Source organism: Eptesicus fuscus, chromosome 10 (assembly GCF_027574615.1).
Source record: "Eptesicus fuscus isolate TK198812 chromosome 10, DD_ASM_mEF_20220401, whole genome shotgun sequence".
Lineage (NCBI taxonomy): Eukaryota > Metazoa > Chordata > Mammalia > Chiroptera > Vespertilionidae > Eptesicus > Eptesicus fuscus.
Window position 1 is genome coordinate 66600192 of NC_072482.1, and position 13106 is coordinate 66613297.

The 13106-nt window shown below is 40.4% G+C and overlaps 1 long non-coding RNA gene across 4 annotated transcripts in view; it reads left to right on the top strand.

Moving 5' to 3' along the window:
- LOC114230431 (uncharacterized) overlaps positions 1-13106 on the top strand; it is a 160097-nt gene that overhangs the window by 50287 nt on the left and 96704 nt on the right. Inside the window, exons 1-2 of one of the 4 annotated variants that reach the window (XR_008557284.1) lie at positions 6257-6300; positions 8716-8863. The exons of 2 other annotated variants lie outside the window; for them this stretch is intronic. This is a non-coding gene — a long non-coding RNA (uncharacterized LOC114230431). Of the gene's footprint in view, positions 1-6256; positions 6301-8715; positions 8864-13106 lie in introns of those variants that run through there. One more of the 4 variants, XR_008557283.1, reaches the window with a different exon arrangement.

Below are 13106 nucleotides of genomic sequence, written 5' to 3' on the forward strand. Positions count from 1 at the left end.
TTTGGGATATCAAACAAGATTATGGCTTCTGCTTCCATTAACATAATTTTAGGCTGGTATTTTATATATATAAAATATATATACTAGAGGCCCAGTGCATGAAATTCATGCATGGGGGTGGGGGGAGGGTCCCTCAGCCTGGCCTGTGCCCTCAGGGGATGTCTGACTGCTGGTTTAGGCCCCATCCCCAAGGGGCCTAAACCGGCAGTCAGACATCCCTCTCTCAATCTGGGACTCTGCATGCACCAGTGATCATACTTTTCATACAGGTGAAAGACATCTTGCTGTTGTATGGACAGCTACATTATTTTGCCCTGATTATAAAAAGTAGTACATAACATGATCCTTCTGAGGCAGTAGTGCCATTTTCCCCATCTTATGGGTAGAAAAACTGAAGCAGAGAGAAGTTAAGTATAAGTGTCAGAATCAGGGCTGATCACAAAATGTTCAAGCCAGAGTCCATGCATGTCATCACTGCATCATCCTGTTTTATCAGTGTTAGAGTAGCCTTGCCAGGTTTTAATTTTTAACTCTAAGAGACTGTTCCCAATATATAGGGTAGGGTCCCTAGGCCTGGCTGGCAATCAGGGCTGATCTGTGGGGCGACCAGTGGGCGGGACGATCAGAGGGGCTCCCCACTGGCACCCTCCTTGGTTGGCAGCCTGGCACTGCCTGCTCACTGGCCACCCCCTGATCACTGCAGCCGGTTGCCTCCCTCTCGGGGGGCAAATACATTCATAGCGACTGGTCATTCCACCAGTCGTTCCACAGTTCGGTCAATTTGCATATTAGGGTTTTATTATATAGGATAATTGTTTTAAATCAAACACTGGACACTGATAGACCACTTGAATGACTGATATAGTTTCTATTATTTTAGAAACTATATCAGTCATTGAGAATTTTAAAAATGAAGACATTTTTCCTGAACTCAAGGAAGGAAGAAAAGAGACAAGTCCGCAGTTGATTATAATGCAATGATGAGTGCTAAAAATAGAAGGAGGCAAAGAGTACTCTGGGAGATGGAAGCACACAGAGAGCACTTAGAACAGCCTGGTAGAGGTCAGAAACTGTGTCTGAGAAGACGCACCCTTAAAGGGGAGGAGTTATAGGGATAGAGAGCTTCCAAGTCCTTGGGTTGAAAGTGTGGATTATTTAGGCTTATTATAATGGAGGGATGAGTTAGAGAAAAAGAGGAAGGTGGGGACTGGGGGTGAGGGGTTGGGGAGAAAGAATGTGTGTGTTTATCAAGAACTTTTTAGAAAATTATTTACTTAGATTGTGTTCTTCATTTGATTCACATAAACAGAAAATTACTTGAGTCACTATTTATTGGTTCTCCCAAGGACAGTTCATAATTAGTATTGGAGATGTCAAGGAGAAAAGTTAATTCACTCATTAGTACCCTAGGATATTCTAGTGTGTTAAGGCTTAAATCTCTGAGGAGCTCCAAGTGAGAAAAGCTTGAAAATGACTAAGATGAATGAAGGTGATTGTTGAATGTGACTCTTTGGTATAAAATTTTTGAATTCAAATTACTTTTACTTTTGGTTTTGTTCTTCTTAAAATATTTGTTCTAAATTTTGGGATATCACTTTTTGAGTTACTGTTGCTCCCTTTCTTCCCATCCTTCCTACCTTCCTTCTTACCACTTTGAAGAAATCCTTAAATAATTGATCAATTTAGGACTTTCTTCTCCTGCATGGGCCAGGGATTTTGTTAAAGGCTTTAAACTTTAGTATAAAATCCTATACTGTTGTGCCCACTCACATTCTCTGCATTTTGATGTTAAGCAAAAATTTCATAGCCAGAATCAAAGTCATGGTCTCAGTCATGGTAAAGATGAAATCTAAATTGGCCCAGAGGTATGTAAGCTGATTTGAGAAAGGACTCTATTTTCAAAGTGACTGATTTTCCAGAGTAAATTTTTGTAACAAGTTCCTAGGCCTTCACAGTCAAGGAAACTTTCTCTCTCTCTCTCTCTCTCTCTCTCTCTCTCTCTCTCTCTCTCTCTCTGTAAAGGTTAATGTTTTCAAATGTCCTCAAAACAAAGTACTGGGTGGGGAGTTAATCAGCATCTCTCCTAAATGTTAAGTCGCTCCTTTTGAGAGCAGATAAGATACAGCTTCAGCCCTTTGACTCTGCCAGCATATTTCTGCCAGTCAGGACACAGGCTTCCATTTAGAAAGCTTCCAACTTTTTGTTTCAGGGGCCTCCTGGCACAGCTTAGGAATAAGCAGGTCTAGGTTCACAAAGGTTGACCCACAAGCTGGCATCTGGTCCTCGCAGTTCTGCATGTGGGCCAAGAAAAGCAACTCTTGTGACCTCTTCCGTTTGTTTAGAGAGGTGCCTGCTTCTTCATCTAAGCCCTGAATATAAATTCTGCACAGAACACAGTGATTTGAAAAATCTGGTTAAAGTTACTAAATTTAGGGAGAGAGAGTTTGTGTGGTCATCCAAAAGGGATGGCCTCAATTGGACAGGATCAAACTTAGAAACAGTATTGGCTTATTTTCATGACGGCATTGTGTGACCCAGACTACATACTCCTCTAGTGTCATTCCTCTGGCCATGCTTTGATTAAACAAACAAACAAAAATGTCTTGAATAAAGCTGCTACGGGAGTAGAGAATACAAAGTCTTTTCTTCTTAATGAGAGAGAAGCAAATCTTTTTTTTTCACATAGATTATCTATTGATATATTATTAGACAGAAAAGGCTGAGTTCCATGGGCCACAAAACTGATCAATTGTCAAAATTCATATGTTGCTATGTATAACCAGTCTGGTTTTATTGGGCCTATTGCAGTGAGATGATGGCCTGCCTGGATGTAAAATGAAATCTGCATTTCTTTGTTTTTATCTTGACCAGGGGTCCTCAAACTTTTTAAACAGGGGGCCAGTTCACTGTCCCTCAGACCATTGGAGGGCTGGACTATAGTTTTAAAAAAACTATGAACAAATTCCTATGCACACTGCACATATCTTATTTTGAAGTAAAAAAACAAAACGGCAAAAACACCCGCATGTGGCCCCCGGGCCGTAGTTTGAGGACGCCTGATCTTGACAGTTTCTGGTGCCACCATTGTTTTTTGTTTATTTGTTTGTTTTCTTCCTATTTTTTTTTTCTTTCTTGACCAATCTCATTATGTGATCTGAGCATCTAAATAAAAGGTTCTTTTCTGCCAGCACATCGAATAAACCCTACTCCTGCTTCTGGAATCTGTATGAGCTCCTCTGTGTAGCAAGCAGCTGCATCACTTTATAGGAAGTGAGTTTGTTCCTAGGCCAGTATCTCTCAGTTAAGGGCATGCTTGGCATGGCAAGGCTAACAATGAAATCACTGTGATAAACAATGCAAAAATCTTAATGACAGCATGCTCTTCTGAGGTCTCTTTTCTCTCTAAACTTTAGCGTCTAAAGCAAGTAAGTTAGATCCCAATTTTCCAAATATTTACAGTAGTAAATTATATGCTTTTCACTGTTTGAAAAATTCATACTGCACAATTCTCCTGCCAAAATTGAGACGAAACCTCATTTTCTCATTTCATTTGCACTTTCTTTCAAGTCATCAGGAGTTCCACATAGAAACTGAAATGGGAATCAAGACTTTTGCTATAAAATAATTCTTTTGTGACCCTACCTGATATTTAGACATGGAGTAAATTCTAAAGAAAAGGCTATATTCAAACATTTCAGTGAAACTAATAATGCCACTATTTTAAGTTATTAACACATAAAAATTTCATAATGGGTTTTCATAATGCATTGGCTTAAAAATGTTGAAATGATATCCCAAGGGTAAATTATTGTGATTTTATTTATAACAACTGGGAGCTGTATATTTTTGCTCCCAAGATTTAAAAAATATATACAGCTCCGTGGTTCCATCAGAAGTCTATTACTTCCACATTTTCACATTTATAACTTACTACACTTATGTGACTTCAGCTAGCAGCAAGGATCTTGAACTTAAAAGCACAGAATCATTTTTCTCTACAAAAGAATCCTATTAAAGGCTGTAATAAGATTTTGAAAATTAAAAATAATGTTCAGGCCATTGACTTATAACGGTTCACCTAAGAGATCCCATTAGATGAGGCATGCTTGAATCTTACATTTCAGTTTCTAGGCTATTATTTCTCCTACCAGATTTCAGGGAGGTGAAGTTGATGCCATTAGAGAGGGATATGAGGAGGGTGTGCAGAAATGACAGCTCTCCAGTTCTGAAGGACCCTGTCCTTCCCCAGGCTGCAGGCTCCACAGGGCCATGGCCACTTCAGATACCCATCCAGCTTCCATTCTGGCTTCCATGCTGCTGCCCTTCCCATCAGGTTTTCAGGCACCAACTCATCACTGTGAAATCTTATTTCTTTGATCTGAGTTCACAAATCAGTGTCTGAAAGCTTATCAGAACCTTGACCTCATTATTTCTCATTTGGGTCACTCATCACTTTTAATGGCCACATTTGATGGCTGTTGATGAAAAAGAAAAAAGCAATGGTTTGGTGGAAGTATAAAGCCCCCACTCTATTTCCTTTTCTCCTTCACTTTCAATGCATTTTCATATGCACATGGGGCTGGGGGTTCAGGGACTTCCTGCTAGCATGCTTACTCTGGTGGCTTGTGGACCACCATGTAATTGAAATGAGCACAAGGTCTTATAACGGCACTGAATGAGCCTTAATCACTGCAGTCTGAGCTTAAGGAAGTCAAGTCTTGGTTTCCCTTTCCTTTTTCTGTTAAATGGGGCAATATTATCATCTTATGTCCCAAAGTCTTTTGGATAATAACATGGGATAATCCATAAACTTAAGTTTTTTTTTTTTTTTTTTTTTTTTTTTTTTGTTACAGAGAGGAAGAGAGAGGGATAGAGAGTTAGAAACATCGATGAGAGAGAAACATCGATCAGCTGCCTCTTGCACACCCCCTACTGGGGATGTGCCCGCAACCAAGGTACATGCCCTTGACCGGAATCGAACCTGGGACCCTTGAGTCCGCAGGCCGACGCTCTATCCACTGAGCCAAAACTTAAGTTTTTAAAGGCTGTCATTAAATGGAATGTGTCGATTGCATAGAGGATGTAAAACTCAGTATCTAGGCACTTTTACCTTCAAAAAATAAGTATGCAAAGGAAGAACTCTGTCCTGATATTCTTCCCTTTCTTTCTTATATTCCCACTAAGAACTAGAATCTGTGAGTGCTGTATAAATCTCTTTTGGATTTTTTTTTTAAAAGAGCCCAAAATATTGGAATGGATGTGATCATGTAAATGGTAGAAAATTTTCTATACCCATGTTGTGGGCCTTCTGCTTTTGTACCAAGAAAAATGGTAAATAACAGTTACCACTTACTGAATATTGTCTGTAATATGCTGTCCTTTATGCTTCCTCTGTAGTGTCTTTTTTAAAAAACATATTTTATTGATTTTTTACAGAGAGGGAGGGAGAGGGAGAGAGAATTAGAAACATCGATGAGAGAGAAACATCAATCAGCTGCCTCCTGCACACCCCCTACTGGGGATGTGCCCTAAACCAAGGTGCATGCCTTTGACCAGAATCGAACCTTGGACCCTTGAGTCCGCAGGCCGATGCTCTATCCACTGAGCCAAACCGGTTAGGGCACTGTAGTGTCCTTTTTAAAAATTAATGTTTTAAAGAGAGGAAGGGTGAGACAGAAACATTGATGTGAGAGAGAAATATTGATCAGTTGTCTTCTGCACAAGCCCTAACTGGGGATTGAACTTGCAACCTGGGTATGTACCCTGATTGAGAATCGAACCCTCAACCTTTTGGTGTACAGGATGATGCTCCAACCAATTGAGCCACATCGGACAGGGCTGTATTGTCTTTTAATTCTGACAAGATTCCAATGATAAGTTTTTATTATTATTCTCATTTTAGCGTTGAGGATATATAGCTCAAAAGAGGTTAATTAACTTGCTTAGTAGAGAGAAAATCTTCAGTGTGTGGAAAATTGCTCTTTAATATATATTTTCATTCCTTTTTTTTGTTTGTAATTGTGTGAAAATAAACTACAGCATCACTCAATATTAGTCTAGAAGGATCTGAAATGTGACAACAGCATTTGGTTAGTGGATAGCCAAACACAGATGTTGGAGGTGTGATGTCACAAAAGCACAGAAGCATCCTGGAGAGCTGGAATAATTAGTCAATAATGATTGTGACACTGGGCATTTCCTAAGGGAACATTTAACCAGCTGGGAGGAGTTGATGGACAAAAGCATGCTACAGGTCATTAACTATAAGTCATTATTCCTGTGAAATGTCTTACTTTGAAGGTAATACTCTGGCTCTAATATGTGTATTTAAAGAAAAGTGCTTGATATTTTTTGTGTGCTAGATGGACTGAAGTGCCTATGATAAGTGAAAGTCTGTGAAAGGGACCGATTGTAGTTCTCTAGAGCAAAATATGAGAAAATAAGTATGTATGTGTGAAAGGGAAACAAATTTGAGTAATTTAGACTCCATTTTTTTGGTCATTGAAATTGTAATTTTTATATCATCCCTTCCCCTCCTTCCCCCATGGCAATTGCAAGCATAATATGCTTCCAATGAGATCAAATAAGATCACCTGCAGAGCTCAGCCAAGCAGTGCTGCAGGGGAATGTTGAGCTTAAGATAAAGGCCAAAGGCAAGGTGGAGTGGGGAAGAGGGAGGAGAAAGAGAGAAGGGAGAAAGACAGTTTCAAAGGAAGTCAGCAGGAAGAATTGGCAAAATGGAAGACAATACGGAAAAGGTAGGGAAGTAATAGATGACCTCATAGAGAAGCTTTCCCCTTTTTCTCCTATCAGCCCCTTGTACAGTTGCTATCTTCACTACCTATCGGTGCCACTTTTCTCACAGAATCTATCATCATTCCCATCCTCTCCTCAGATAGCCTAACCCACCCCCCACCCCCTGGATTCTCAGCAGGTAATTTCCATTCCTAATGGAGGCCAAGAGTGGAGCACCCCATGCAGGCTGGATGTTTGGATAAAGGTTCCAGAGGAAGGAAGGGCTGGTGCCAGCTCAGCATTGCTTCTGTTAGTGCGTGCAGTTCTGCTTTGGCCCCAGACCTGCCCACCTCACTGGGCAGAGCCTGAGCTCTGGAGGTCTCAGGGCCTCCCTTCTTAGAAAGCAGCGCAGCAGCCTTCTGTTATTGCAAGGACTGAGCCTGGGCTGAGGGAAGAATGTCTCACTTTTCCCCACCTCAAGAAGCCACCAAATTTATGTCCCTATTAAATATAATATTGTAGTCCCTCTCTGAGAGAAGTTCAAGTAAAAATAATTTTCTCCAGTGACATTTTAATGCCTCAGGTAGATTGGTCCATTGAAAAGCTTTACTCTGGCTTTCTCCATACTTTTACTAACCAGATGGGAGTTCCCTCATCTTCCATAATCTCTTTCTTTTCTTTGACTCTACCTCCACCCTCTATCTCTAGTACATACACACTTATACTAGTAAGCTTAATTAAAAAAAAATGATGCTATTGACATTACTTGTGCCTTGTTAGAAAATCATTGTCCTTATATGTGTGGATCTATTTCTGGACTCTTTATTCTTATCCATTAATCCATGGGTTTGCCCTTCCAATAACTTAACTGTGTTAGATTTTTGTTGTTATTGTATATTTTAATGCTTTCTCAAAGCTCTTTGTCCTGAAGATCTATTCATTAATTTTTGGGCCTAGTAACACCATATGATTAATTATAGTTTTATAAGTGTTTTAATATCTAGCATGGGAAACTCTATTATTATTAGTTTTCTTTTGCAAAATTTCTTAGATTTTTTTGGTGTTTTCTAACAGGAAAATTTAGAATAATTTTATCACTCTTTTTGGGGGGATTTTAATTGGACTATCGCTAAGCCTATATTTTAATTTGTATAGTACTGAGTCTTTCCATTTAACATGAATAAATTCTGGAAATTTCATGTACATCATGATAATGGTGACTATTGTTAATGACATTATAATATGTACTTGAAATTTGCTAAGCAAGTAGATCTTATGTTTTTACTACTCATAAAAACGTTAACTGTGTGAAGTGACAGATGTGTTAATTAGTTTGATTGTGATAATCATTTTATAATGTATATGTATATTAAATCATCATGTGGTACATCTTAAATATATGTAATTTTTATTTGTCAATTATTCCCCAATAAAGTTAGAAAAATTGTACTATTTTATAACTTTAATTTTCTATTTCATTGATTGTATGTGGAAATATATTTTGTGTATCTCATAATCAAAGAATGATGTTTTTATTACCATTATATAAATGTGAAAATCTAGGCTCAAGGATTTTTATGACTAGTAGTAGCTAGTAAGAGGTAAAGCCAGGAATTGGACTCAGGCCTTATACAACTAACTTGTATGTTTTTCAGACCCTGCCATAACTTCCTCATATATGCAAGCTATAGGTCTGATGTAGTAAAGTAAAAATTCAAAGAGGTAATTCCTTGTTATGGTTTCTTAAATCACCTAGACAAAACATTCTCAACCTGCAGGCCTCAGCTCAAAAATACTCAAATGGATGAGGATCTGGAAAGTCATTTTCCTTTAGCCTCTTCCTATCTTTCAAAGCCTGATTTATCTAAGACTGTGCACATGTGACCATGTCACCCCACAGCTAAAAACAGACTCTATTTCAGGGATGCCTTAAGTTCACTGAAAATGAAACAAAATCCCAGATAATGACAACCATTTTAGAGTCCGTGTCCTCCAGGAATCAAAGACAAAGGCTCACCAGCATGTCACGGAAGGATGGACTCAGGAATGAAGCAGATTCAGCGGCACCTCCTGAAAGTAATGATGAAGCACTGACTCATGTAACGTCTCGCTGCACTGGCTCGAGCAGGTCATTGCTAATTCCCTTTCCCTTTCTGGCTATATATAGATCAATGCTTGGAATATTAAAGTGCCATGTAGACCAGTTATTTAATTGCTACAGATTTGGTTTCACGAAGGAAAGAAGAAACAGATTAGAGTCTAAGATGTAAATGTGAAACTTGACAGACTGCTGTGTGTTGCTCAGGTCTATCAATAGAACTGTCAGCCCACAGTTTCTAGCTGGCTAGTATGGATCCATGTAACAGGAGAACGCATTTGACAACTCTAGGAGCAAATGCAACTGCTCTTCCCTCCAGAATAGCAAGACATGGTGTGTTTTTGTCTTCTTATTTCCCACGCTACCTAGCATATTATGCATTATAAAAATAATTTTAGATTGCAATAGCTTTCGTGTTTGCTCATGAAATGTTCATGCTTTCCTTTTGCTCTTTTCTCCCCCTTGTTGATTTCCCACTTCAATATCCCAGGTGGTATGCTCTATTTTGAACACTAAGAGAAGCAAGTTTCATATTCTTGCTGTGTCTCATGACTACAAATGAGAAAGCACATAAAATGCTTTTTTTTCTGGATTTTTGCTTTGGAAAAATCTTGTCATTTAAGCCTAACTAGAGGAAGAGATATTCAAATAACAGAAAATTGGCTTAATATCACTTTAAAATTCATTTATTTAATGTTCATTTGTCCAGCAAGTATCTATACTGCTGTGGTTCAATGCTGCTCTATTTCAGGGATGCCTTAAGTTCACAGAAAATGAAACAAAATTCCAGAAATGACAACCATTTTAGAGCTCGTTTCCTCCAGGAATAAAACACAAAGGCTGAACAGCATGTTCTAGGGAGGTACACCAAAGGCAGAAAAGTAATGATAGGCCATACCTAAGTATAACAGAGGTATATTTATTGGTGCAGTTAATACATATTTTCTTTTATTGCAATTGTGAAGGTAGGATAGTGTATTTGTCTGCTCAGGCTGCCATACACACACTAGGTGGCTTAAACAACAGGAATTTATTTCTCCATATCTCTGTGCACATACATGGGCTTTCCTCTGTACATGTGCAGAGAGAGAGAGAGATAGCTCTCTGACATCTCCTCTTACAAGGCCAATACTCTTTATTGGATTACTAGAGGCCCGGTGCACGAAATTCGTGCACAGAGGGGGGTTGTCCATCAGCCCAGCCTGTACCCTCTCCAATATGGGACCCCTCAATATGGGATCCCTCTCACAATCCAGGACTGCTGGCTCCCAACTGCTTGCCTTCCTGCCTTCCTGATTGCACCTAACCACTTCTGCCTGCCAGCCTGATCACCCCCTAACCACTCTGCTGCCAGCCTGTTTGCCCCCAACTTCCCTCCTCTGCCGGCCTGGTCACCCCTAACTGCCCTCTCCTGCAGGGTTGATCACCTCCAACTGCCCTCCCTTGCAGGCCTGGTCCTTCTCAACTGCCCTCCCTTGCAGGCTGGGTGCCTCCCAACTGCCCTCTCCTGCTGGCCATCTTGTGGTGGCCATCTTATGTCCACATGGGGGCAGGATCTTTGACCACATGGGGGCAGCTATATTGTGTGTTGCAGTGATGATCAATCTGCATAGTGCTCTTTTATTAGATAGGATAGAGGCCTTGTACAGGGGTGGGGGCCAGCTGGTTTTCCCTGAAGGGTGTCCCGGATCAGGTGGGGGTTCCCTTGGGGCGTGGGGTGGCCTGAGTGAGGGGCCTGTGGTGGTTTGCAGGCCGGCCACGCCCCCTGGTAACCCAAGCGGAGGCCCTGGTATCTGGAATTTATTTTCCTTCTACAATTGAAACTTTGTAGCCTGGAGCAGAGCCAAGCCTGGGGCTCCCTCTGAGGCCGGCAGCCATTTCTGTTGGGGTTATAATTGAAACTTTGTTGCCTTAAGCGGGTGGGCCCGGCCAGGGTGTGCGGAAAGCTTTGCTTCCCCTGTTGCTGGCGGCAACCCTGGCCTGCTCTCTCAAGCTCCATCCTGCCGCCATTTGTTTGAATTTGTTTACCTTCTATAATTGAAACTTTGTAGCTTGAGTGGAGGCTTAGGCCTGGCCAGGGCAGGCGGAAAGCTTGGCTTCCTCTGTTACCTAGGAAACCTTGCTCTCTGTGGCTGTAGCCATCTTGGTTGGGTTAATTTGCATGCTTGCTCTGATTGGATGGTGGGCATGGCTTGTGGGTGTGTTGGAGGTATGGTCAATTTGCATATTTGTCTATTATTAGGTAGGATGGTCCCACTCTCATGAGCTCATTTTACTGTATTTACTTCCATAGAAGCCCTATCTCCAAATGCAACTACACTGGGGGGTGGGGCTTCAACATATGAATTGAGGGAATGCAAACATTCATTTCTCTCTCTCCATATATATATATATGCACACACATATATATATATCACATCAAATCTAATATATAATTATTAATATTTTCTATATAATATAAATTTATGTAATTTATAGTGTATGTAATTAGATTGTACATGGTTAGCAAGATTAGAATGTTAATACACTTTTAAAATTAAACATAGTTTAATTACTAGCTCCTTTCCTATCAGGATTTTCTATTTTGCTGTTGGAGTAGTAGGCTTTATTCAATAAAATACATAAGAAAATATATTAAACATTGAATTCTTTTATCCTTCAAAAGTTAAACACTAACTCTGTTATCACTGTAAAGAATATTGTAAACTTTGGTTAAAAAGTTGTAGTCACATGATTAAATGACAATTTTTGCCTGTCCTATCTGGATGCATCATATGCTTTGGGATTTATAAAACAATTTCCTACGTCCCTGGTGCCTTGGGTTGCCAGATTACAGGCTACTGGGGGCAATCTTGTCTTGATGAGGAAGTGGGAGGAATAGTGCCACACCTGCCCTGGAAAGGATGGAATGATGGAGAGAAGAGAGGGTAGGAGAGTTACGTTAGTGTATCACTTTCTGTATGGAAAGAAACATGAGGCGTGGGCAGGAGCACCCCCCCAAAACACACACACACACACACACACACACACACACACACACACAAAACAAAACAGGAGGAAATCTCTCTGCCTACAGTTTGTGAGTCCTACTTAAGTTCTGCTGAGGAGTAATGAAATTATGTGGTCATCCAGCCTTGGTTGTGTTCAAAGAAAGACCCAGTGTAACAAATAGGTTCCTATTAGCAGGGATGCAGAGACTTCTCCGTGACTGAAGAAGTAACTATGAGAGGCATCAGATTTTATTTCACAGAGGTTGAATCCTGATGAACCAAAAGGATATTCCAAGCACTAAGGATTTTGCCTTGCAGCCATCATTCCAGCTTGAACAGAATTTGCATGGATCAGCTGTACCAGATGCAGTGTTTTGGCTTGGTCATTAGATTTTATATTACTGCAGTGACAAATAAAATCATTTCAGAAGAAGAAGCTTATTAGACTTCAGCATTTTGGTTATGAGTCGCCTGCTTTTTACTGAATATGAATTTAAATCACTGCAAAACCGAGAGAAGAAATATTAATTTTTGGTTACTTATGATGTGGGACTAAAAGCTCTTTAAAAAATAAAAGGAAAGTGACCATATTAAGATTAGGAGATAAAAGCTTTAATACATTAAATATTTATGTATAATTCCAATTTTATCCCATTAATAATAGTGTTGATTGGGCTGGTTAGCTCAGTTTTGGAGAATAACAGTTTTCTCCTTATATCTGCTGTTTCTCATGGCTGTGTTCCATGGCCAAAGGTTTTATTCTTCTAGTCTTACATAGATGTCTCACTTGTCATAAAGAGAATAAAAAAGAGGAAGAGAGAGGCATCCTATAAAATAAAAGGCTAATATGTAAATTGTCCCCTCAACTGGGAGTTCAACCGGGAGTTCAAACAGGGCACGGAGCCTGCCTTCGAACTGCCTGTGGCCCCTCCCCTTGGCTGGCCCCACCCCCAATCCCCCCCAATTGGGGGCGGGGCTGACCGGACCTCACCTGTGCACGAATTCCTGCACCGTGCTTCTAGTCACTATCCTATATAATAAAAGGCTAATATGCAAATTGACCAAATGGCAGAATAACTGGTCATTATGACATGCACTGATCACCAGGGGGCAGACACTCAATGCAGGAGCTTCCCCCTGGTGGTCAGTACGCTCCCACAGGAGGAGCGCCACTCAGCCAGAAGCCGGAATCACAGCTGGCGAGTGCATCAATGGTGGCGGGAGCCTCTCCCACCTCCCTGGCAGCACTAATGATGTCCGACTGATGGCTTTGTCCTACTGAT